The 24,294-nt window shown below is 52.8% G+C and overlaps 1 protein-coding gene across 1 annotated transcript in view; it reads left to right on the top strand.

Moving 5' to 3' along the window:
* Positions 1 to 24,294, top strand: part of LOC144754119 (E3 ubiquitin-protein ligase TRIM39-like) — a 531,293-nt gene that overhangs the window by 195,574 nt on the left and 311,425 nt on the right. The gene's annotated exons all lie outside the window — the stretch shown is intronic.

Raw genomic sequence — 24,294 nt, 5'->3', positions numbered from 1 at the left:
GTCTCTGGCTCTGTTCTCTGTTGCAGACCCTGTATGAGGCTGGTCTCTGGTCTGTTCTCTGTTGCAGACCCTGTATGAGGCTGGTCTCTGGCTCTGTTCTCTGTTGCAGACCCTGTATGAGGCTGGTCTCTGGTTCTGTTCTCTGTTGCAGACCCTGTATGAGGCTGGTCTCTGGTCGTCTGTTCTCTGTTGCAGACCCTGTATGAGACCGGCCTCTGGTTGTCTGTTCTCTGTTGCAGACCCTGTATGACTGGGTCTCTGGTTGTCTGTTCTCTGTTGCAGACCCTGTATGAGGCTGGTCTCTGGTTGTCTGTTCTCTGTTGCAGACCCTGTATGAGGCTGGTCTCTGGTTGTCTGTTCTCTGTTGCAGACCCTGTATGAGGCTGGTCTCTGGTTGTCTGTTGTCTGTTGCAGACCCTGTATGAGGCTGGTCTCTGGTTCTGTTCTCTGTTGCAGACCCTGTATGAGGCTGGTCTCTGGTTCTGTTCTCTGATGCAGACCCTGTATGAGGCTGGTCTCTGGCTCTGTTCTCTGTTGCAGACCCTGTATGAGGCTGGTCTCTGGTTCTGTTCTCTGTTGCAGACCCTGTATGAGGCTGGCCTCTGGTTCTGTTCTCTGTTGCAGACCCTGTATGAGGCTGGTCTCTGGTTCTGTTCTCTGTTGCAGACCCTGTATGAGGCTGGTCTCTTGTCGTCTGTTCTCTGTTGCAGACCCTGTATGAGGCTGGTCTCTGGTTGTCTGTTCTCTGTTGCAGACCCTGTATTAGGCTGGTCTCTGGCTCTGTTCTCTGTTGCAGACCCTGTATGAGGCTGGTCTCTGGTTCTGTTCTCTGATGCAGACCCTGTATGAGGCTGGTCTCTGGCTCTGTTCTCTGTTGCAGACCCTGTATGAGGCTGGTCTCTGGTCTGTTCTCTGTTGCAGACCCTGTATGAGGCTGGTCTCTGGCTCTGTTCTCTGTTGCAGACCCTGTATGAGGCTGGTCTCTGGTTCTGTTCTCTGTTGCAGACCCTGTATGAGGCTGGTCTCTGGTCGTCTGTTCTCTGTTGCAGACCCTGTATGAGACCGGCCTCTGGTTGTCTGTTCTCTGTTGCAGACCCTGTATGAGGCTGGTCTCTGGTTGTCTGTTCTCTGTTGCAGACCCTGTATGAGGCTGGTCAAAGGGTTGTCTGTTCTCTGTTGCAGACCCTGTATGAGGCTGGTCTCTGGTTGTCTGTTCTCTGTTGCAGACCCTGTATGAGGCTGGTCTCTGGTTGTCTGTTGTCTGTTGCAGACCCTGTATGAGGCTGGTCTCTGGTTCTGTTCTCTGTTGCAGACCCTGTATGAGGCTGGTCTCTGGTTCTGTTCTCTGATGCAGACCCTGTATGAGGCTGGTCTCTGGCTCTGTTCTCTGTTGCAGACCCTGTATGAGGCTGGTCTCTGGTTCTGTTCTCTGTTGCAGACCCTGTATGAGGCTGGCCTCTGGTTCTGTTCTCTGTTGCAGACCCTGTATGAGGCTGGTCTCTGGTTCTGTTCTCTGTTGCAGACCCTGTATGAGGCGGGTCTTTGGTTGTCTGTTCTCTGTTGCAGACCCTGTATAAGGCTGGTCTCTGGTCGTCTGTTCTCTGTTGCAGACCCTGTATGAGGCTGGTCTCTGGTTGTCTGTTCTCTGTTGCAGACCCTGTATGAGGCTGGTCTCTGGCTCTGTTCTCTGTTGCAGACCCAGTATGAGGCTGGTCTCTGGTCTGTTCTCTGTTGTAGACCCTGTATGAGGCTGGTCACTGGTCTGTTCTCTATTGCAGACCCTGTATGAGGCTGGTCTCTGGTTGTCTGTTCTTCATTGCAGACCCTGTATGAGGCTGGTCTCTGGTCTGTTCTCTTTTGTAGACCCTGTATGAGGCTGGTCTCTGGTCTGTTCTCTGTTGCAGACCCTGTATGAGGCCAGTCTCTGGTCGTCTGTTCTCTGTTGCAGACCCTGTATGAGGCTGGTCTCTGGTTGTCTGTTCTCTGTTGCAGACCCTGTATGAGGCTGGTCTCTGGCTCTGTTCTCTGTTGCAGACCCTGTATGAGGCTGGTCTCTGGTCTGTTCCCTGTTGCAGACCCTGTATAAGGCTGGTCTCTGGTCGTCTGTTCTCTGTTGCAGACCCTGTATGAGGCTGGTCTCTGGTTGTCTGTTCTCTGTTGCAGACCCTGTATGAGGCTGGTCTCTGGCTCTGTTCTCTGTTGCAGACCCTGTATGAGGCTGGTCTCTGGTCTGTTCTCTGTTGCAGACCCTGTATGAGGCTGGTCTCTGGCTCTGTTCTCTGTTGCAGACCCTGTATGAGGCTGGTCTCTGGTTTTGTTCTCTGTTGCAGACCCTGTATGAGGCTGGTCTCTGGTCGTCTGTTCTCTGTTGCAGACCCTGTATGAGACCGGCCTCTGGTTGTCTGTTCTCTGTTGCAGACCCTGTATGAGGCTGGTCTCTGGTTGTCTGTTCTCTGTTGCAGACCCTGTATGAGGCTGGTCTCTGGTTGTCTGTTCTCTGTTGCAGACCCTGTATGAGGCTGGTCTCTGGTTGTCTGTTCTCTGTTGCAGACCCTGTATGAGGCTGGTCTCTGGTTGTCTGTTGTCTGTTGCAGACCCTGTATGAGGCTGGTCTCTGGTTCTGTTCTCTGTTGCAGACCCTGTATGAGGCTGGTCTCTGGTTCTGTTCTCTGATGCAGACCCTGTATGAGGCTGGTCTCTGGCTCTGTTCTCTGTTGCAGACCCTGTATGAGGCTGGTCTCTGGTTCTGTTCTCTGTTGCAGACCCTGTATGAGGCTGGCCTCTGGTTCTGTTCTCTGTTGCAGACCCTGTATGAGGCTGGTCTCTGGTTCTGTTCTCTGTTGCAGACCCTGTATGAGGCTGGTCTCTTGTCGTCTGTTCTCTGTTGCAGACCCTGTATGAGGCTGGTCTCTGGTTCTGTTCTCTGTTGCAGACCCTGTATGAGGCTGGTCTCTTCTCATCTGTTCTCTGTTGCAGACCCTGTATGAGGCCGGTCTCTGGTTGTCTGTTCTCTGTTGCAGACCCTGTATGAGTCTGGTCTCTGCTTCTGTTCTCTGTTGCTGTCCCTGTATGAGGCTGGTCTCTTGTTCTGTTCTCTGTTGAAGACCCTGTATGAGGCTGGTCTCTGGTCTGTTCTCTGTTGCGGACCCTGTATGAGGCTGGTCTCTGTTCTCTGTTGCACACCCTGTATGAGGCTGGTCTCTGGTTGTCTGTTCTCTGTTGCTGACCCTGTATGAGGCTGGTCTCTGGCTCTGTTCTCTGTTGCAGACCCTGTATGAGGCTGGTCTCTGGTTCTGTTCTCTGTTGCAGACCCTGTATGAGGCTGGTCTCTGGTTCTGTTCTCTGTTGCAGACCCTGTATGAGGCTGGTCTCTGGTTCTGTTCTCTGTTGCTGACCCTGTATGAGGCTGGTCTCTGGTTCTGTTCTCTGTTGCAGACCCTGTATGAGGCTGGTCTCTGGTTCTGTTCTCTGTTGCTGACCCTGTATGAGGCTGGTCTCTGGTCGTCTGTTCTCTGTTGCAGACCCTGTATGAGGCTGGTCTCTGGTTGTCTGTTCTCTGTTGCAGACCCTGTATGAGGCTGGTCTCTGGTTGTCTGTTCTCTGTTGCAGACCCTGTATGAGGCTGGTCTCCCGTTCTGTTCTCTGTTGCAGACCCTGTATGAGGCTCGTCTCTGGTCGTCTGTTCTCTGTTGTAGACCCTGTATGAGGCGGGTCTCTGGTCGTCTGTCCTCTGTTGCAGACCCTGTATGAGGCGGGTCTCTGGTTCTGTTCTCTGTTGCAGACCCTGTATGAGGCTCGTCTCTGGTCGTCTGTTCTCTGTTGTAGACCCTGTATGAGGCTGGTCTTTGGTTGTCTGTTCTCTGATGCAGACCCTGTATGAGGCTGGTCTCTGGTTGTCTGTTCTCTGTTGCAGACCCTGTATGAGGCTGGTCTCTGGCTCTGTTCTCTGTTGCAGACCCTGTATGAGGCTGGTCTCTGGTTGTCTGTTCTCTGTTGAAGACCCTGTATGAGTCTGGTCTCTGGTTCTGTTCTCTGTTGCAGACCCTGTATGAGGCTGGTCTCTGGTTGTCTGTTCTCTGTTGCAGACCCTGTATGAGGCTGGTCTCTGGCTCTGTTCTCTGTTGCAGACCCTGTATGAGGCTGGTCTCTGGCTCTGTTCTCTGTTGCAGACCCTGTATGAGGCGGGTCTTTGGTTGTCTGTTCTCCGTTGCAGACCCTGTATGAGGCTGGTCTCTGGCTCTGTTCTCTGTTGCAGACCCTGTATGAGGCGGGTCTTTGGTTGTCTGTTCTCTGTTGCAGACCCTGTATAAGGCTGGTCTCTGGTCGTCTGTTCTCTGTTGCAGACCCTGTATGAGGCTGGTCTCTGGTTGTCTGTTCTCTGTTGCAGACCCTGTATGAGGCTGGTCTCTGGCTCTGTTCTCTGTTGCAGACCCTGTATGAGGCTGGTCTCTGGTCTGTTCTCTGTTGTAGACCCTGTATGACGTGGGTCTCTGGTCTGTTCTCTGTTGCAGACCCTGTATGAGGCTGGTCTCTGGTCGTCTGTTCTTTGTTGCAGCCCCTGTATGAGGCTGGTCTCTGGTTGTCTGTTCTCTGTTGCAGACGCGGTATGAGGCTGGTCTCCGGTTGTCTGTCTCTGTTGCAGACCCTGTATGAGGCTGGTCTCTGGTTCTGTTCTCTGTTGCAGACCCTGTATGAGGCTGGTCTCTGGTTCTGTTCTCTGTTGCAGACCCTGTATGAGGCTGGTCTCTGGTTCTGTTCTCTGTTGCAGACCCTGTATGAGGCTGGCATCTAGCTGTCTGTTCTCTGTTGCAGACCCTGTATGAGGCTGGTCTCCGGTTGTCTGTTCTCTGTTGCAGACCCTGTATGAGGCTGGTCTCTGGTTGTCTGTTCTCTGTTGCAGACCCTGTATGAGGCTGGTCTCTGGCTCTGTTCTCTGTTGCAGACCCTGTATGAGGCTGGTCTCTGGTCCGTTCTCTGTTGCAGACCCTGTATGAGGCTGGTCTCTGGTTGTCTGTTCTCTGTTGCAGACCCTGTATGAGGCTGGTCTCTGGTTCTGTTCTGTGTTGAAGACCCTGTATGAGGCTGGTCTCTAGTTGTCTATTCTCTGTTGCAGACCCTGTATGAGGCTGGTCTCTGGTTGTCTGTTCTCTGTTGCAGACCCTGTATGAGGCTGGTCTCTGGTTGTCTGTTCTTCATTGCAGACCCTGTATGAGGCTGGTCTCTGGCTCTGTTCTCTGTTGCAGACCCTGTATGAGGCTGATCTCTGGTTGTCTGTTCTCTGTTGCAGACCCTGTATGAGGCTGGTCTCTGGTTCTCTGTTCTCTGTTGCTGTCCCTGTATGAGGCTGGTCTCTGGTTCTGTTCTCTGTTGCAGACCCTGTATGAGGCTGGTCTCTGGTCGTCTGTTCTTTGTTGCAGCCCCTGTATGAGGCTGGTCTCTGGTTGTCTGTTCTCTGTTGCAGACGCTGTATGAGGCTGGTCTCTGGTCGTCTGTTCTCTGTTGCAGACCCTGTATGAGGCTGGTCTCTGGTCGTCTGTTCTCTGTTGCAGACCCTGTATGAGGCTGGTCTCTGGTTGTCTGTTCTCTGTTGCAGACCCTGTATGAGGCTGGTCTCTGGTTGTCTGTTCTCTGTTGCAGACCCTGTATGAGGCTGGTCTCTGGTCGTCTGTTCTCTGTTGCAGACCCTGTATGAGGCTGGTCTCTGGCTCTGTTCTCTGTTGCAGACCCTGTATGAGGCTGGTCTCTGGTCCGTTCTCTGTTGCAGACCCTGTATGAGGCTGGTCTCTGGTTGTCTGTTCTCTGTTGCAGACCCTGTATGAGGCTGGTCTCTGGTTCTGTTCTGTGTTGCAGACCCTGTATGAGGCTGGTCTCTAGTTGTCTATTCTCTGTTGCAGACCCTGTATGAGGCTGGTCTCTGGTTGTCTGTTCTCTGTTGCAGACCCTGTATGAGGCTGGTCTCTGGTTGTCTGTTCTTCATTGCAGACCCTGTATGAGGCTGGTCTCTGGCTCTGTTCTCTGTTGCAGACCCTGTATGAGGCTGATCTCTGGTTGTCTGTTCTCTGTTGCAGACCCTGTATGAGGCTGGTCTCTGGTTCTCTGTTCTCTGTTGCTGACCCTGTATGAGGCTGGTCTCTGGTTCTGTTCTCTGTTGCAGACCCTGTATGAGGCTGGTCTCTGGTCGTCTGTTCTTTGTTGCAGCCCCTGTATGAGGCTGGTCTCTGGTTGTCTGTTCTCTGTTGCAGACGCTGTATGAGGCTGGTCTCCGGTTGTCTGTCTCTGTTGCAGACCCTGTATGAGGCTGGTCTCTGGTTCTGTTCTCTGTTGCAGACCCTGTATGAGGCTGGTCTCTGGTTCTGTTCTCTGTTGCAGACCCTGTATGAGGCTGGTCTCTGGTTCTGTTCTCTGGTGCAGACCCTGTATGAGGCTGGCATCTAGCTGTCTGTTCTCTGTTGCAGACCCTGTATGAGGCTGGTCTCCGGTTGTCTGTTCTCTGTTGCAGACCCTGTATGAGGCTGGTCTCTGGTTGTCTGTTCTCTGTTGCAGACCCTGTATAAGGCTGGTCTCTGGCTCTGTTCTCTGTTGCAGACCCTGTATGAGGCTGGTCTCTGGTCCGTTCTCTGTTGCAAACCCTGTATGAGGCTGGTCTCCGGTTGTCTGTCTCTGTTGCAGACCCTGTATGAGGCTGGTCTCTGGTTCTGTTCTCTGTTGCAGACCCTGTATGAGGCTGGTCTCTAGCTGTCTGTTCTCTGTTGCAGACCCTGTATGAGGCTGGTCTCCGGTTGTCTGTTCTCTGTTGCAGACCCTGTATGAGGCTGGTCTCTAGCTGTCTGTTCTCTGTTGCAGACCCTGTATGAGGCTGGTCTCTGGTTCCGTTCTCTGTTGCAGACCCTGTATGAGGCTGGTCTCTGGTTGTCTGTTCTCTGTTGCAGACCCTGTATGAGGCTGGTCTCCGGTTGTCTGTTCTCTGTTGCAGACCCTGTATGAGGCTGGTCTCTAGCTGTCTGTTCTCTGTTGCAGACCCTGTATGAGGCTGGTCTCTGGTTCTGTTCTCTGTTGCAGACCCTGTATAAGGCTGGTCTCTGGCTCTGTTCTCTGTTGCAGACCCTGTATGAGGCTGGTCTCTGGTTCTGTTCTCTGTTGCAGACCCTGTATAAGGCTGGTCTCTGGCTCTGTTCTCTGTTGCAGACCCTGTATGAGGCTGGTCTCTGGTTGCCTGTTCTCTGTTTTAGACCCTGTATGAGGCTGGTCTCTGGTTGTCTGTCTCTGTTGCAGACCCTGTATGAGTCTGGTCTCTGGTTGTCTGTTCTCTGTTGCAGACCCTGTATGAGGCTGGTCTCTGGTTCTGTTCTCTGTTGTAGACCCTGTATGAGGCTGGTCTCTGGTTGTCTGTTCTCTTTTGCAGACCCTGTATGAGGCTGGTCTCTGGTTCTGTTCTCTGTTGTAGACCCTGTATGAGGCTGGTCTCTGGTTGTCTGTTCTCTGTTGCAGACCCTGTATGAGGCTGGTCTCTGGTTGTCTGTTCTCTGTTGTAGACCCTGTATGAGGCTGGTCTCTGGTTCTGTTCTCTGTTGCAGACCCTGTATGAGGCTGGTCTCTGGTTCTGTTCTCTGGTGCAGACCCTGTATGAGGCTGGTCTCTGGTCATCTGTTCTCTGTAGCGGACCCTGTATGAGGCTGGTCTCTGGTTCTGTTCTCTGTTGTAGACCCTGTATGAGGCTGGTCTCTGGTTCTGTTCTCTGGTGCAGACCCTGTATGAGGCTGGTCTCTGGTCATCTGTTCTCTGTAGCGGACCCTGTATGAGGCTGGTCTCTGGTTCTGTTCTCTGTTGCAGACCCTGTATGAGGCTGGTCTCTGGTTATCTGTTCTCTGTTGCAGACCCTGTATGAGGCTGGTCTCTGGTTCTGTTCTCTGTTGCAGACCCTGTATGAGGCTGGTCTCTGGTTCTGTTCTCTGTTGCAGACCCTGTATGAGGCTGGTCTCTCGTTCTGTTCTCTGTTGTAGACCCTGTATGAGGCGGGTCTTTGGTTGTCTGTTCTCTGTTGCAGACCCTGTATAAGGCTGGTCTCTGGTCGTCTGTTCTCTGTTGCAGACCCTGTATGAGGCTGGTCTCTGGTTGTATGTTCTCTGTTGCAGACCCTGTATGAGGCTGGTCTCTGGCTCTGTTCTCTGTTGCAGACCCTGTATGAGGCTGGTCTCTGGTCTGTTCTCTGTTGTAGACCCTGTATGAGGCTGGTCTCTGGTCTGTTCTCTGTTGCAGACCCTGTATGAGGCTGGTCTCTGGTTATGTTCTCTGTTGCAGACCGTGTATGAGGCTGGTCTCTGGTTCTGTTCTCTGTTGCAGACCCTGTATGAGACTGATCTCTGGTCATCTGTTCTCTGTTGCAGACCCTGTATGAGGCTGGTCTCTGGTTGTCTGTTCTCTGTTGCAGACCCTGTATGAGGCTGGTCTCTGGTTCTGTTCTCTGTTGCAGACCCTGTATGAGGCTGGTCTCTGGTTGTCTGTTCTCTGTTGCAGACCCTGTATGAGGCTGGTGTCTGGTTGTCTGTTCTCTGTTGCTGACCCTGTATGAGGCTGGTCTCTGGTTGTCTGTTCTCTGTTGCAGACCCTGTATGAGGCTGGTCTCTGGTTCTGTTCTCTGTTGCAGACCCTGTATGAGGCTGGTCTCTGGCTCTGTTCTCTGTAGCAGACCCTGTATGAGGCTGGTCTCTGGTTGTCTGTTCTCTGTTGCAGACCCTGTATGAGGCTGGTCTCTGGTTGTCTGTTCTCTGTTGCAGACCCTGTATGAGGCTGGTCTCTGGTTGTCTGTTCTCTGTTGCAGACCCTGTATGAGGCTGGTCTCTGGTCTGTTCTCTGTTGCAGACCCTGTATGAGGCTGGTCACTGGTCTGTTCTCTATTGCAGACCCTGTATGAGGCTGGTCTCTGGTTGTCTGTTCTTCATTGCAGACCCTGTATGAGGCTGGTCTCTGGTCTGTTCTCTGTTGTAGACCCTGTATGAGGCTGGTCTCTGGTCTGTTCTCTGTTGCAGACACTGTATGAGGCCGGTCTCTGGTCGTCTGTTCTCTGTTGCAGACCCTGTATGAGGCTGGTCTCTGGTTGTCTGTTCTCTGTTGCAGACCCTGTATGAGGCTGGTCTCTGGCTCTGTTCTCTGTTGCAGACCCTGTATGAGGCTGGTCTCTGGTCTGTTCCCTGTTGCAGACCCTGTATAAGGCTGGTCTCTGGTCGTCTGTTCTCTGTTGCAGACCCTGTATGAGGCTGGTCTCTGGTTGTCTGTTCTCTGTTGCAGACCCTGTATGAGGCTGGTCTCTGGCTCTGTTCTCTGTTGCAGACCCTGTATGAGGCTGGTCTCTGGTCTGTTCTCTGTTGCAGACCCTGTATAAGGCTGGTCTGTGGCTCTGTTCTCTGTTGCAGACCCTGTATGAGGCTGGTCTCTGGTTCTGTTCTCTGTTGCAGACCCTGTATGAGGCTGGTCTCTGGTCGTCTGTTCTCTGTTGCAGACCCTGTATGAGACCGGCCTCTGGTTGTCTGTTCTCTGTTGCAGACCCTGTATGAGGCTGGCCTCTGGTTCTGTTCTCTGTTGCAGACCCTGTATGAGGCTGGTCTCTGGTTCTGTTCTCTGTTGCAGACCCTGTATGAGGCTGGTCTCTTGTCGTCTGTTCTCTGTTGCAGACCCTGTATGAGGCTGGTCTCTGGTTCTGTTCTCTGTTGCAGACCCTGTATGAGGCTGGTCTCTTCTCATCTGTTCTCTCTTGCAGACCCTGTATGAGGCCGGTCTCTGGTTGTCTGTTCTCTGTTGCAGACCCTGTATGAGTCTGGTCTCTGCTTCTGTTCTCTGTTGCAGACCCTGTATGAGGCTGGTCTCTTGTTCTGTTCTCTGTTGAAGACCCTGTATGAGGCTGGTCTCTGGTCTGTTCTCTGTTGCGGACCCTGTATGAGGCTGGTCTCTGTTCTCTGTTGCAGACCCTGTATGAGGCTGGTCTCTGGTTGTCTGTTCTCTGTTGCTGACCCTGTATGAGGCTGGTCTCTGGCTCTGTTCTCTGTTGCAGACCCTGTATGAGGCTGGTCTCTGGTTCTGTTCTCTGTTGCAGACCCTGTATGAGGCTGGTCTCTGGTTCTGTTCTCTGTTGCAGACCCTGTATGAGGCTGGTCTCTGGTTCTGTTCTCTGTTGCTGACCCTGTATGAGGCTGGTCTCTGGTTCTGTTCTCTGTTGCAGACCCTGTATGAGGCTGGTCTCTGGTTCTGTTCTCTGTTGCTGACCCTGTATGAGGCTGGTCTCTGGTCGTCTGTTCTCTGTTGCAGACCCTGTATGAGGCTGGTCTCTGGTTGTCTGTTCTCTGTTGCAGACCCTGTATGAGGCTGGTCTCTGGTTGTCTGTTCTCTGTTGCAGACCCTGTATGAGGCTGGTCTCTGGTCGTCTGTTCTCTGTTGCAGACCCTGTATGAGGCTGGTCTCTGGCTCTGTTCTCTGTTGCAGACCCTGTATGAGGCTGGTCTCTGGTCCGTTCTCTGTTGCAGACCCTGTATGAGGCTGGTCTCTGGTTGTCTGTTCTCTGTTGCAGACCCTGTATGAGGCTGGTCTCTGGTTCTGTTCTGTGTTGCAGACCCTGTATGAGGCTGGTCTCTAGTTGTCTATTCTCTGTTGCAGACCCTGTATGAGGCTGGTCTCTGGTTGTCTGTTCTCTGTTGCAGACCCTGTATGAGGCTGGTCTCTGGTTGTCTGTTCTTCATTGCAGACCCTGTATGAGGCTGGTCTCTGGCTCTGTTCTCTGTTGCAGACCCTGTATGAGGCTGGTCTCTGGTTCTGTTCTCTGTTGCAGACCCTGTATGAGGCTGGCCTCTGGTTCTGTTCTCTGTTGCAGACCCTGTATGAGGCTGGTCTCTGGTTCTGTTCTCTGTTGCAGACCCTGTATGAGGCGGGTCTTTGGTTGTCTGTTCTCTGTTGCAGACCCTGTATAAGGCTGGTCTCTGGTCGTCTGTTCTCTGTTGCAGACCCTGTATGAGGCTGGTCTCTGGTTGTCTGTTCTCTGTTGCAGACCCTGTATGAGCCTGGTCTCTGGCTCTGTTCTCTGTTGCAGACCCTGTATGAGGCTGGTCTCTGGTCTGTTCTCTGTTGTAGACCCTGTATGAGGCTGGTCACTGGTCTGTTCTCTATTGCAGACCCTGTATGAGGCTGGTCTCTGGTTGTCTGTTCTTCATTGCAGACCCTGTATGAGGCTGGTCTCTGGTCTGTTCTCTTTTGTAGACCCTGTATGAGGCTGGTCTCTGGTCTGTTCTCTGTTGCAGACCCTGTATGAGGCCGGTCTCTGGTCGTCTGTTCTCTGTTGCAGACCCTGTATGAGGCTGGTCTCTGGTTGTCTGTTCTCTGTTGCAGACCCTGTATGAGGCTGGTCTCTGGCTCTGTTCTCTGTTGCAGACCCTGTTGCAGACCCTGTATGAGGCTGGTCTCTGGTCTGTTCCCTGTTGCAGACCCTGTATAAGGCTGGTCTCTGGTCGTCTGTTCTCTGTTGCAGACCCTGTATGAGGCTGGTCTCTGGTTGTCTGTTCTCTGTTGCAGACCCTGTATGAGGCTGGTCTCTGGCTCTGTTCTCTGTTGCAGACCCTGTATGAGGCTGGTCTCTGGTCTGTTCTCTGTTGCAGACCCTGTATGAGGCTGGTCTCTGGCTCTGTTCTCTGTTGCAGACCCTGTATGAGGCTGGTCTCTGGTTCTGTTCTCTGTTGCAGACCCTGTATGAGGCTGGTCTCTGGTCGTCTGTTCTCTGTTGCAGACCCTGTATGAGACCGGCCTCTGGTTGTCTGTTCTCTGTTGCAGACCCTGTATGACTGGGTCTCTGGTTGTCTGTTCTCTGTTGCAGACCCTGTATGAGGCTGGTCTCTGGTTGTCTGTTCTCTGTTGCAGACCCTGTATGAGGCTGGTCTCTGGTTGTCTGTTCTCTGTTGCAGACCCTGTATGAGGCTGGTCTCTGGTTGTCTGTTGTCTGTTGCAGACCCTGTATGAGGCTGGTCTCTGGTTCTGTTCTCTGTTGCAGACCCTGTATGAGGCTGGTCTCTGGTTCTGTTCTCTGATGCAGACCCTGTATGAGGCTGGTCTCTGGCTCTGTTCTCTGTTGCAGACCCTGTATGAGGCTGGTCTCTGGTTCTGTTCTCTGTTGCAGACCCTGTATGAGGCTGGCCTCTGGTTCTGTTCTCTGTTGCAGACCCTGTATGAGGCTGGTCTCTGGTTCTGTTCTCTGTTGCAGACCCTGTATGAGGCTGGTCTCTTGTCGTCTGTTCTCTGTTGCAGACCCTGTATGAGGCTGGTCTCTGGTTGTCTGTTCTCTGTTGCAGACCCTGTATTAGGCTGGTCTCTGGCTCTGTTCTCTGTTGCAGACCCTGTATGAGGCTGGTCTCTGGTTCTGTTCTCTGATGCAGACCCTGTATGAGGCTGGTCTCTGGCTCTGTTCTCTGTTGCAGACCCTGTATGAGGCTGGTCTCTGGTCTGTTCTCTGTTGCAGACCCTGTATGAGGCTGGTCTCTGGCTCTGTTCTCTGTTGCAGACCCTGTATGAGGCTGGTCTCTGGTTCTGTTCTCTGTTGCAGACCCTGTATGAGGCTGGTCTCTGGTCGTCTGTTCTCTGTTGCAGACCCTGTATGAGACCGGCCTCTGGTTGTCTGTTCTCTGTTGCAGACCCTGTATGAGGCTGGTCTCTGGTTGTCTGTTCTCTGTTGCAGACCCTGTATGAGGCTGGTCAAAGGGTTGTCTGTTCTCTGTTGCAGACCCTGTATGAGGCTGGTCTCTGGTTGTCTGTTCTCTGTTGCAGACCCTGTATGAGGCTGGTCTCTGGTTGTCTGTTGTCTGTTGCAGACCCTGTATGAGGCTGGTCTCTGGTTCTGTTCTCTGTTGCAGACCCTGTATGAGGCTGGTCTCTGGTTCTGTTCTCTGATGCAGACCCTGTATGAGGCTGGTCTCTGGCTCTGTTCTCTGTTGCAGACCCTGTATGAGGCTGGTCTCTGGTTCTGTTCTCTGTTGCAGACCCTGTATGAGGCTGGCCTCTGGTTCTGTTCTCTGTTGCAGACCCTGTATGAGGCTGGTCTCTGGTTCTGTTCTCTGTTGCAGACCCTGTATGAGGCGGGTCTTTGGTTGTCTGTTCTCTGTTGCAGACCCTGTATAAGGCTGGTCTCTGGTCGTCTGTTCTCTGTTGCAGACCCTGTATGAGGCTGGTCTCTGGTTGTCTGTTCTCTGTTGCAGACCCTGTATGAGGCTGGTCTCTGGCTCTGTTCTCTGTTGCAGACCCTGTATGAGGCTGGTCTCTGGTCTGTTCTCTGTTGTAGACCCTGTATGAGGCTGGTCACTGGTCTGTTCTCTATTGCAGACCCTGTATGAGGCTGGTCTCTGGTTGTCTGTTCTTCATTGCAGACCCTGTATGAGGCTGGTCTCTGGTCTGTTCTCTTTTGTAGACCCTGTATGAGGCTGGTCTCTGGTCTGTTCTCTGTTGCAGACCCTGTATGAGGCCAGTCTCTGGTCGTCTGTTCTCTGTTGCAGACCCTGTATGAGGCTGGTCTCTGGTTGTCTGTTCTCTGTTGCAGACCCTGTATGAGGCTGGTCTCTGGCTCTGTTCTCTGTTGCAGACCCTGTATGAGGCTGGTCTCTGGTCTGTTCCCTGTTGCAGACCCTGTATAAGGCTGGTCTCTGGTCGTCTGTTCTCTGTTGCAGACCCTGTATGAGGCTGGTCTCTGGTTGTCTGTTCTCTGTTGCAGACCCTGTATGAGGCTGGTCTCTGGCTCTGTTCTCTGTTGCAGACCCTGTATGAGGCTGGTCTCTGGTCTGTTCTCTGTTGCAGACCCTGTATGAGGCTGGTCTCTGGCTCTGTTCTCTGTTGCAGACCCTGTATGAGGCTGGTCTCTGGTTTTGTTCTCTGTTGCAGACCCTGTATGAGGCTGGTCTCTGGTCGTCTGTTCTCTGTTGCAGACCCTGTATGAGACCGGCCTCTGGTTGTCTGTTCTCTGTTGCAGACCCTGTATGAGGCTGGTCTCTGGTTGTCTGTTCTCTGTTGCAGACCCTGTATGAGGCTGGTCTCTGGTTGTCTGTTCTCTGTTGCAGACCCTGTATGAGGCTGGTCTCTGGTTGTCTGTTCTCTGTTGCAGACCCTGTATGAGGCTGGTCTCTGGTTGTCTGTTGTCTGTTGCAGACCCTGTATGAGGCTGGTCTCTGGTTCTGTTCTCTGTTGCAGACCCTGTATGAGGCTGGTCTCTGGTTCTGTTCTCTGATGCAGACCCTGTATGAGGCTGGTCTCTGGCTCTGTTCTCTGTTGCAGACCCTGTATGAGGCTGGTCTCTGGTTCTGTTCTCTGTTGCAGACCCTGTATGAGGCTGGCCTCTGGTTCTGTTCTCTGTTGCAGACCCTGTATGAGGCTGGTCTCTGGTTCTGTTCTCTGTTGCAGACCCTGTATGAGGCTGGTCTCTTGTCGTCTGTTCTCTGTTGCAGACCCTGTATGAGGCTGGTCTCTGGTTCTGTTCTCTGTTGCAGACCCTGTATGAGGCTGGTCTCTTCTCATCTGTTCTCTGTTGCAGACCCTGTATGAGGCCGGTCTCTGGTTGTCTGTTCTCTGTTGCAGACCCTGTATGAGTCTGGTCTCTGCTTCTGTTCTCTGTTGCTGTCCCTGTATGAGGCTGGTCTCTTGTTCTGTTCTCTGTTGAAGACCCTGTATGAGGCTGGTCTCTGGTCTGTTCTCTGTTGCGGACCCTGTATGAGGCTGGTCTCTGTTCTCTGTTGCACACCCTGTATGAGGCTGGTCTCTGGTTGTCTGTTCTCTGTTGCTGACCCTGTATGAGGCTGGTCTCTGGCTCTGTTCTCTGTTGCAGACCCTGTATGAGGCTGGTCTCTGGTTCTGTTCTCTGTTGCAGACCCTGTATGAGGCTGGTCTCTGGTTCTGTTCTCTGTTGCAGACCCTGTATGAGGCTGGTCTCTGGTTCTGTTCTCTGTTGCTGACCCTGTATGAGGCTGGTCTCTGGTTCTGTTCTCTGTTGCAGACCCTGTATGAGGCTGGTCTCTGGTTCTGTTCTCTGTTGCTGACCCTGTATGAGGCTGGTCTCTGGTCGTCTGTTCTCTGTTGCAGACCCTGTATGAGGCTGGTCTCTGGTTGTCTGTTCTCTGTTGCAGACCCTGTATGAGGCTGGTCTCTGGTTGTCTGTTCTCTGTTGCAGACCCTGTATGAGGCTGGTCTCCCGTTCTGTTCTCTGTTGCAGACCCTGTATGAGGCTCGTCTCTGGTCGTCTGTTCTCTGTTGTAGACCCTGTATGAGGCGGGTCTCTGGTCGTCTGTCCTCTGTTGCAGACCCTGTATGAGGCGGGTCTCTGGTTCTGTTCTCTGTTGCAGACCCTGTATGAGGCTCGTCTCTGGTCGTCTGTTCTCTGTTGTAGACCCTGTATGAGGCTGGTCTTTGGTTGTCTGTTCTCTGATGCAGACCCTGTATGAGGCTGGTCTCTGGTTGTCTGTTCTCTGTTGCAGACCCTGTATGAGGCTGGTCTCTGGCTCTGTTCTCTGTTGCAGACCCTGTATGAGGCTGGTCTCTGGTTGTCTGTTCTCTGTTGAAGACCCTGTATGAGTCTGGTCTCTGGTTCTGTTCTCTGTTGCAGACCCTGTATGAGGCTGGTCTCTGGTTGTCTGTTCTCTGTTGCAGACCCTGTATGAGGCTGGTCTCTGGCTCTGTTCTCTGTTGCAGACCCTGTATGAGGCTGGTCTCTGGCTCTGTTCTCTGTTGCAGACCCTGTATGAGGCGGGTCTTTGGTTGTCTGTTCTCCGTTGCAGACCCTGTATGAGGCTGGTCTCTGGCTCTGTTCTCTGTTGCAGACCCTGTATGAGGCGGGTCTTTGGTTGTCTGTTCTCTGTTGCAGACCCTGTATAAGGCTGGTCTCTGGTCGTCTGTTCTCTGTTGCAGACCCTGTATGAGGCTGGTCTCTGGTTGTCTGTTCTCTGTTGCAGACCCTGTATGAGGCTGGTCTCTGGCTCTGTTCTCTGTTGCAGACCCTGTATGAGGCTGGTCTCTGGTCTGTTCTCTGTTGTAGACCCTGTATGACGTGGGTCTCTGGTCTGTTCTCTGTTGCAGACCCTGTATGAGGCTGGTCTCTGGTTGTCTGTTCTTCATTGCAGACCCTGTATGAGGCTGGTCTCTGGTCTGTTCTCTGTTGTAGACCCTGTATGAGGCTGGTCTCTGGTCTGTTCTCTGTTGCAGACCCTGTATGAGGCCGGTCTCTGGTCGTCTGTTCTCTGTTGCAGACCCTGTATGAGGCTGGTCTCTGGTTGTCTGTTCTCTGTTGCAGACCCTGTATGAGGCTGGTCTCTGGCTCTGTTCTCTGTTGCAGACCCTGTATGAGGCTGGTCTCTGGTTGTCTGTTCTCTGTTGCAGACCCTGTATGAGGCTGGTCTCTGGTTGTCTGTTCTCTGTTGCAGACCCTGTATGAGGCTGGTCTCTGGTTGTCTGTTGTCTGTTGCAGACCCTGTATGAGGCTGGTCTCTGGTTCTGTTCTCTGTTGCAGACCCTGTATGAGGCTGGTCTCTGGTTCTGTTCTCTGATGCAGACCCTGTATGAGGCTGGTCTCTGGCTCTGTTCTCTGTTGCAGACCCTGTATGAGGCTGGTCTCTGGTTCTGTTCTCTGTTGCAGACCCTGTATGAGGCTGGCCTCTGGTTCTGTTCTCTGTTGCAGACCCTGTATGAGGCTGGTCTCTGGTTCTGTTCTCTGTTGCAGACCCTGTATGAGGCTGGTCTCTTGTCGTCTGTTCTCTGTTGCAGACCCTGTATGAGGCTGGTCTCTGGTTCTGTTCTCTGTTGCAGACCCTGTATGAGGCTGGTCTCTTCTCATCTGTTCTCTGTTGCAGACCCTGTATGAGGCCGGTCTCTGGTTGTCTGTTCTCTGTTGCAGACCCTGTATTAGTCTGGTCTCTGCTTCTGTTCTCTGTTGCAGACCCTGTATGAGGCTGGTCTCTTGTTCTGTTCTCTGTTGAAGACCCTGTATGAGGCTGGTCTCTGGTCTGTTCTCTGTTGCGGACCCTGTATGAGGCTGGTCTCTGTTCTCTGTTGCAGACCCTGTATGAGGCTGGTCTCTGGTTGTCTGTTCTCTGTTGCTGACCCTGTATGAGGCTGGTCTCTGGCTCTGTTCTCTGTTGCAGACCCTGTATGAGGCTGGTCTCTGGTTCTGTTCTCTGTTGCAGACCCTGTATGAGGCTGGTCTCTGGTTCTGTTCTCTGTTGCAGACCCTGTATGAGGCTGGTCTCTGGTTCTGTTCTCTGTTGCTGACCCTGTATGAGGCTGGTCTCTGGTTCTGTTCTCTGTTGCAGACCCTGTATGAGGCTGGTCTCTGGTTCTGTTCTCTGTTGCTGACCCTGTATGAGGCTGGTCTCTGGTCGTCTGTTCTCTGTTGCAGACCCTGTATGAGGCTGGTCTCTGGTTGTCTGTTCTCTGTTGCAGACCCTGTATGAGGCTGGTCTCTGGTTGTCTGTTCTCTGTTGCAGACCCTGTATGAGGCTGGTCTCTGGTCGTCTGTTCTCTGTTGCAGACCCTGTATGAGGCTGGTCTCTGGTTCTGTTCTCTGTTGCTGACCCTGTATGAGGCTGGTCTCTGGTTCTGTTCTCTGTTGCAGACCCTGTATGAGGCTGGTCTCTGGTTCTGTTCTCTGTTGCTGACCCTGTATGAGGCTGGTCTCTGGTCGTCTGTTCTCTGTTGCAGACCCTGTATGAGGCTGGTCTCTGGTTGTCTGTTCTCTGTTGCAGACCCTGTATGAGGCTGGTCTCTGGTTGTCTGTTCTCTGTTGCAGACCCTGTATGAGGCTGGTCTCCCGTTCTGTTCTCTGTTGCAGACCCTGTATGAGGCTCGTCTCTGGTCGTCTGTTCTCTGTTGTAGACCCTGTATGAGGCGGGTCTCTGGTCGTCTGTCCTCTGTTGCAGACCCTGTATGAGGCGGGTCTCTGGTTCTGTTCTCTGTTGCAGACCCTGTATGAGGCTCGTCTCTGGTCGTCTGTTCTCTGTTGTAGACCCTGTATGAGGCTGGTCTTTGGTTGTCTGTTCTCTGATGCAGACCCTGTATGAGGCTGGTCTCTGGTTGTCTGTTCTCTGTTGCAGACCCTGTATGAGGCTGGTCTCTGGCTCTGTTCTCTGTTGCAGACCCTGTATGAGGCTGGTCTCTGGTTGTCTGTTCTCTGTTGAAGACCCTGTATGAGTCTGGTCTCTGGTTCTGTTCTCTGTTGCAGACCCTGTATGAGGCTGGTCTCTGGTTGTCTGTTCTCTGTTGCAGACCCTGTATGAGGCTGGTCTCTGGCTCTGTTCTCTGTTGCAGACCCTGTATGAGGCTGGTCTCTGGCTCTGTTCTCTGTTGCAGACCCTGTATGAGGCGGGTCTTTGGTTGTCTGTTCTCCGTTGCAGACCCTGTATGAGGCTGGTCTCTGGCTCTGTTCTCTGTTGCAGACCCTGTATGAGGCGGGTCTTTGGTTGTCTGTTCTCTGTTGCAGACCCTGTATAAGGCTGGTCTCTGGTCGTCTGTTCTCTGTTGCAGACCCTGTATGAGGCTGGTCTCTGGTTGTCTGTTCTCTGTTGCAGACCCTGTATGAGGCTGGTCTCTGGCTCTGTTCTCTGTTGCAGACCCTGTATGAGGCTGGTCTCTGGTCTGTTCTCTGTTGTAGACCCTGTATGACGTGGGTCTCTGGTCTGTTCTCTGTTGCAGACCCTGTATGAGGCTGGTCTCTGGTCGTCTGTTCTTTGTTGCAGCCCCTGTATGAGGCTGGTCTCTGGTTGTCTGTTCTCTGTTGCAGACGCGGTATGAGGCTGGTCTCCGGTTGTCTGTCTCTGTTGCAGACCCTGTATGAGGCTGGTCTCTGGTTCTGTTCTCTGTTGCAGACCCTGTATGAGGCTGGTCTCTGGTTCTGTTCTCTGTTGCAGACCCTGTATGAGGCTGGTCTCTGGTTCTGTTCTCTGTTGCAGACCCTGTATGAGGCTGGCATCTAGCTGTCTGTTCTCTGTTGCAGACCCTGTATGAGGCTGGTCTCCGGTTGTCTGTTCTCTGTTGCAGACCCTGTATGAGGCTGGTCTCTGGTTGTCTGTTCTCTGTTGCAGACCCTGTATGAGGCTGGTCTCTGGCTCTGTTCTCTGTTGCAGACCCTGTATGAGGCTGGTCTCTGGTCCGTTCTCTGTTGCAGACCCTGTATGAGGCTGGTCTCTGGTTGTCTGTTCTCTGTTGCAGACCCTGTATGAGGCTGGTCTCTGGTTCTGTTCTGTGTTGAAGACCCTGTATGAGGCTGGTCTCTAGTTGTCTATTCTCTGTTGCAGACCCTGTATGAGGCTGGTCTCTGGTTGTCTGTTCTCTGTTGCAGACCCTGTATGAGGCTGGTCTCTGGTTGTCTGTTCTTCATTGCAGACCCTGTATGAGGCTGGTCTCTGGCTCTGTTCTCTGTTGCAGACCCTGTATGAGGCTGATCTCTGGTTGTCTGTTCTCTGTTGCAGACCCTGTATGAGGCTGGTCTCTGGTTCTCTGTTCTCTGTTGCTGTCCCTGTATGAGGCTGGTCTCTGGTTCTGTTCTCTGTTGCAGACCCTGTATGAGGCTGGTCTCTGGTCGTCTGTTCTTTGTTGCAGCCCCTGTATGAGGCTGGTCTCTGGTTGTCTGTTCTCTGTTGCAGACGCTGTATGAGGCTGGTCTCTGGTCGTCTGTTCTCTGTTGCAGACCCTGTATGAGGCTGGTCTCTGGTCGTCTGTTCTCTGTTGCAGACCCTGTATGAGGCTGGTCTCTGGTTGTCTGTTCTCTGTTGCAGACCCTGTATGAGGCTGGTCTCTGGTTGTCTGTTCTCTGTTGCAGACCCTGTATGAGGCTGGTCTCTGGTCGTCTGTTCTCTGTTGCAGACCCTGTATGAGGCTGGTCTCTGGCTCTGTTCTCTGTTGCAGACCCTGTATGAGGCTGGTCTCTGGTCCGTTCTCTGTTGCAGACCCTGTATGAGGCTGGTCTCTGGTTGTCTGTTCTCTGTTGCAGACCCTGTATGAGGCTGGTCTCTGGTTCTGTTCTGTGTTGCAGACCCTGTATGAGGCTGGTCTCTAGTTGTCTATTCTCTGTTGCAGACCCTGTATGAGGCTGGTCTCTGGTTGTCTGTTCTCTGTTGCAGACCCTGTATGAGGCTGGTCTCTGGTTGTCTGTTCTTCATTGCAGACCCTGTATGAGGCTGGTCTCTGGCTCTGTTCTCTGTTGCAGACCCTGTATGAGGCTGATCTCTGGTTGTCTGTTCTCTGTTGCAGACCCTGTATGAGGCTGGTCTCTGGTTCTCTGTTCTCTGTTGCTGACCCTGTATGAGGCTGGTCTCTGGTTCTGTTCTCTGTTGCAGACCCTGTATGAGGCTGGTCTCTGGTCGTCTGTTCTTTGTTGCAGCCCCTGTATGAGGCTGGTCTCTGGTTGTCTGTTCTCTGTTGCAGACGCTGTATGAGGCTGGTCTCCGGGTGTCTGTCTCTGTTGCAGACCCTGTATGAGGCTGGTCTCTGGTTCTGTTCTCTGTTGCAGACCCTGTATGAGGCTGGTCTCTGGTTCTGTTCTCTGTTGCAGACCCTGTATGAGGCTGGTCTCTGGTTCTGTTCTCTGGTGCAGACCCTGTATGAGGCTGGCATCTAGCTGTCTGTTCTCTGTTGCAGACCCTGTATGAGGCTGGTCTCCGGTTGTCTGTTCTCTGTTGCAGACCCTGTATGAGGCTGGTCTCTGGTTGTCTGTTCTCTGTTGCAGACCCTGTATAAGGCTGGTCTCTGGCTCTGTTCTCTGTTGCAGACCCTGTATGAGGCTGGTCTCTGGTCCGTTCTCTGTTGCAAACCCTGTATGAGGCTGGTCTCCGGTTGTCTGTCTCTGTTGCAGACCCTGTATGAGGCTGGTCTCTGGTTCTGTTCTCTGTTGCAGACCCTGTATGAGGCTGGTCTCTAGCTGTCTGTTCTCTGTTGCAGACCCTGTATGAGGCTGGTCTCCGGTTGTCTGTTCTCTGTTGCAGACCCTGTATGAGGCTGGTCTCTAGCTGTCTGTTCTCTGTTGCAGACCCTGTATGAGGCTGGTCTCTGGTTCCGTTCTCTGTTGCAGACCCTGTATGAGGCTGGTCTCTGGTTGTCTGTTCTCTGTTGCAGACCCTGTATGAGGCTGGTCTCCGGTTGTCTGTTCTCTGTTGCAGACCCTGTATGAGGCTGGTCTCTAGCTGTCTGTTCTCTGTTGCAGACCCTGTATGAGGCTGGTCTCTGGTTCTGTTCTCTGTTGCAGACCCTGTATAAGGCTGGTCTCTGGCTCTGTTCTCTGTTGCAGACCCTGTATGAGGCTGGTCTCTGGTTCTGTTCTCTGTTGCAGACCCTGTATAAGGCTGGTCTCTGGCTCTGTTCTCTGTTGCAGACCCTGTATGAGGCTGGTCTCTGGTTGCCTGTTCTCTGTTTTAGACCCTGTATGAGGCTGGTCTCTGGTTGTCTGTCTCTGTTGCAGACCCTGTATGAGTCTGGTCTCTGGTTGTCTGTTCTCTGTTGCAGACCCTGTATGAGGCTGGTCTCTGGTTCTGTTCTCTGTTGTAGACCCTGTATGAGGCTGGTCTCTGGTTGTCTGTTCTCTTTTGCAGACCCTGTATGAGGCTGGTCTCTGGTTCTGTTCTCTGTTGTAGACCCTGTATGAGGCTGGTCTCTGGTTGTCTGTTCTCTGTTGCAGACCCTGTATGAGGCTGGTCTCTGGTTGTCTGTTCTCTGTTGTAGACCCTGTATGAGGCTGGTCTCTGGTTCTGTTCTCTGTTGCAGACCCTGTATGAGGCTGGTCTCTGGTTCTGTTCTCTGGTGCAGACCCTGTATGAGGCTGGTCTCTGGTCATCTGTTCTCTGTAGCGGACCCTGTATGAGGCTGGTCTCTGGTTCTGTTCTCTGTTGTAGACCCTGTATGAGGCTGGTCTCTGGTTCTGTTCTCTGGTGCAGACCCTGTATGAGGCTGGTCTCTGGTCATCTGTTCTCTGTAGCGGACCCTGTATGAGGCTGGTCTCTGGTTCTGTTCTCTGTTGCAGACCCTGTATGAGGCTGGTCTCTGGTTATCTGTTCTCTGTTGCAGACCCTGTATGAGGCTGGTCTCTGGTTCTGTTCTCTGTTGCAGACCCTGTATGAGGCTGGTCTCTGGTTCTGTTCTCTGTTGCAGACCCTGTATGAGGCTGGTCTCTCGTTCTGTTCTCTGTTGTAGACCCTGTATGAGGCGGGTCTTTGGTTGTCTGTTCTCTGTTGCAGACCCTGTATAAGGCTGGTCTCTGGTCGTCTGTTCTCTGTTGCAGACCCTGTATGAGGCTGGTCTCTGGTTGTATGTTCTCTGTTGCAGACCCTGTATGAGGCTGGTCTCTGGCTCTGTTCTCTGTTGCAGACCCTGTATGAGGCTGGTCTCTGGTCTGTTCTCTGTTGTAGACCCTGTATGAGGCTGGTCTCTGGTCTGTTCTCTGTTGCAGACCCTGTATGAGGCTGGTCTCTGGTTATGTTCTCTGTTGCAGACCGTGTATGAGGCTGGTCTCTGGTTCTGTTCTCTGTTGCAGACCCTGTATGAGACTGATCTCTGGTCATCTGTTCTCTGTTGCAGACCCTGTATGAGGCTGGTCTCTGGTTGTCTGTTCTCTGTTGCAGACCCTGTATGAGGCTGGTCTCTGGTTCTGTTCTCTGTTGCAGACCCTGTATGAGGCTGGTCTCTGGTTGTCTGTTCTCTGTTGCAGACCCTGTATGAGGCTGGTGTCTGGTTGTCTGTTCTCTGTTGCTGACCCTGTATGAGGCTGGTCTCTGGTTGTCTGTTCTCTGTTGCAGACCCTGTATGAGGCTGGTCTCTGGTTCTGTTCTCTGTTGCAGACCCTGTATGAGGCTGGTCTCTGGCTCTGTTCTCTGTAGCAGACCCTGTATGAGGCTGGTCTCTGGTTGTCTGTTCTCTGTTGCAGACCCTGTATGAGGCTGGTCTCTGGTTGTCTGTTCTCTGTTGCAGACCCTGTATGAGGCTGGTCTCTGGTTGTCTGTTCTCTGTTGCAGACCCTGTATGAGGCTGGTCTCTGGTCTGTTCTCTGTTGCAGACCCTGTATGAGGCTGGTCACTGGTCTGTTCTCTATTGCAGACCCTGTATGAGGCTGGTCTCTGGTTGTCTGTTCTTCATTGCAGACCCTGTATGAGGCTGGTCTCTGGTCTGTTCTCTGTTGTAGACCCTGTATGAGGCTGGTCTCTGGTCTGTTCTCTGTTGCAGACACTGTATGAGGCCGGTCTCTGGTCGTCTGTTCTCTGTTGCAGACCCTGTATGAGGCTGGTCTCTGGTTGTCTGTTCTCTGTTGCAGACCCTGTATGAGGCTGGTCTCTGGCTCTGTTCTCTGTTGCAGACCCTGTATGAGGCTGGTCTCTGGTCTGTTCCCTGTTGCAGACCCTGTATAAGGCTGGTCTCTGGTCGTCTGTTCTCTGTTGCAGACCCTGTATGAGGCTGGTCTCTGGTTGTCTGTTCTCTGTTGCAGACCCTGTATGAGGCTGGTCTCTGGCTCTGTTCTCTGTTGCAGACCCTGTATGAGGCTGGTCTCTGGTCTGTTCTCTGTTGCAGACCCTGTATAAGGCTGGTCTGTGGCTCTGTTCTCTGTTGCAGACCCTGTATGAGGCTGGTCTCTGGTTCTGTTCTCTGTTGCAGACCCTGTATGAGGCTGGTCTCTGGTCGTCTGTTCTCTGTTGCAGACCCTGTATGAGACCGGCCTCTGGTTGTCTGTTCTCTGTTGCAGACCCTGTATGAGGCTGGCCTCTGGTTCTGTTCTCTGTTGCAGACCCTGTATGAGGCTGGTCTCTGGTTCTGTTCTCTGTTGCAGACCCTGTATGAGGCTGGTCTCTTGTCGTCTGTTCTCTGTTGCAGACCCTGTATGAGGCTGGTCTCTGGTTCTGTTCTCTGTTGCAGACCCTGTATGAGGCTGGTCTCTTCTCATCTGTTCTCTCTTGCAGACCCTGTATGAGGCCGGTCTCTGGTTGTCTGTTCTCTGTTGCAGACCCTGTATGAGTCTGGTCTCTGCTTCTGTTCTCTGTTGCAGACCCTGTATGAGGCTGGTCTCTTGTTCTGTTCTCTGTTGAAGACCCTGTATGAGGCTGGTCTCTGGTCTGTTCTCTGTTGCGGACCCTGTATGAGGCTGGTCTCTGTTCTCTGTTGCAGACCCTGTATGAGGCTGGTCTCTGGTTGTCTGTTCTCTGTTGCTGACCCTGTATGAGGCTGGTCTCTGGCTCTGTTCTCTGTTGCAGACCCTGTATGAGGCTGGTCTCTGGTTCTGTTCTCTGTTGCAGACCCTGTATGAGGCTGGTCTCTGGTTCTGTT

The sequence above is a fragment of the Lissotriton helveticus genome, chromosome 5_1, assembly GCF_964261635.1.
Source record: "Lissotriton helveticus chromosome 5_1, aLisHel1.1, whole genome shotgun sequence".
Classification (NCBI taxonomy): domain Eukaryota; kingdom Metazoa; phylum Chordata; class Amphibia; order Caudata; family Salamandridae; genus Lissotriton; species Lissotriton helveticus.
Note: the sequence above shows the minus strand (reverse complement) of the source record. Positions and strands in the feature narration are given on the sequence as shown.